Genomic DNA, 1,111 nt, shown 5'->3' on the forward strand with positions numbered 1-1,111 from the left:
CCACAGAAAAAACAATGCCAAGAGTGAGTCCTAATGTCAACTATGGCCTTTGGATGGTAATGAGGTGTCAACGCAGGTTCACTGATTGTAACAGACATTACTCTGGTGCCAATATTGACGGCGGGGGAGGCTGTGTATGTGTGAGGACAGGGAGTATATGGGAAATTTCTGTACCTTCCTCTCAATTTTGTTATGAGTCTAAAACTGCTCTTAAAAAAAATTGTCCTAAAAAAAAAGGTTGGGTCTATGTGTGTAGGTACGTATTTCTGAGGAGGCAGATCACGGTTTCCACCAGAGTCTTCAAGGAATCTATAGTTTCAAAAAGTTAAAGAATCACTACCTTGGAGCATTTCTGCAAACCCTTGGATTTGCTCTGAAGAAACTTGCATGTTCATTCCTTTTGATTCATTTCCCTGAGCCCACCATGCAAAGGACTTTCAACCCACCGGAGTCTTTTCTTGGACACAAAATGGGCTCCAAATCGCCTGCTCTTATTTCCTATGGGCAGAATTCCAGGATTCCTCTTATTCGAGATGGTACTTTCCTAGCCTTGGCACTGTTCTCTTTCTTTCCTTTAATCTCTTCAGATAATCACACGGTGTTACTTGCGTGCTATTTGATTCCCCTTTCTTAGAAAATCTAACTGATACCCTGTTCCCAGGCTCTTTATCTCAAGCCTTCCCTACTGTGCCTGGCTGGTCAGGTAGTTTCCTGGTGCTTGGACCAGAGCCAATCAGTTCTGGTGGTTTTTCTCTCTTACTTTCTTTTTTTTTCTTAATCCCCAAAAGGAAAACTCAGACCTATTGGAAAATGTGATAAATGTGAACTGATTTTATTTCTGTCATCTATTTTCATCAATTCAGAGCTTCAAGTTAAAATATACACTTGATTTGGAGGGAGGAGAGTGGAATGTTCACATCCACAGTAAGATTTCAGTGTTGTGAGTGACTTTAGAATTCATTCATTCACCTCAACAAATAAGTCAACTACACACCCAAGAGTTTTGTCCAAGTCTTAAAACTAGGCAGTTGCAGAGTCAAGAGGTTTTTTCCCAAACCATGCTGCACCACCAACTACAAGATATACACATGCTCTTTTCTTGCTTAAAGTA

The sequence above is a fragment of the Leptonychotes weddellii genome, chromosome 3 (assembly GCF_054177405.1).
Source record: "Leptonychotes weddellii isolate Sample4059 chromosome 3, ASM5417740v2, whole genome shotgun sequence".
Lineage (NCBI taxonomy): Eukaryota > Metazoa > Chordata > Mammalia > Carnivora > Phocidae > Leptonychotes > Leptonychotes weddellii.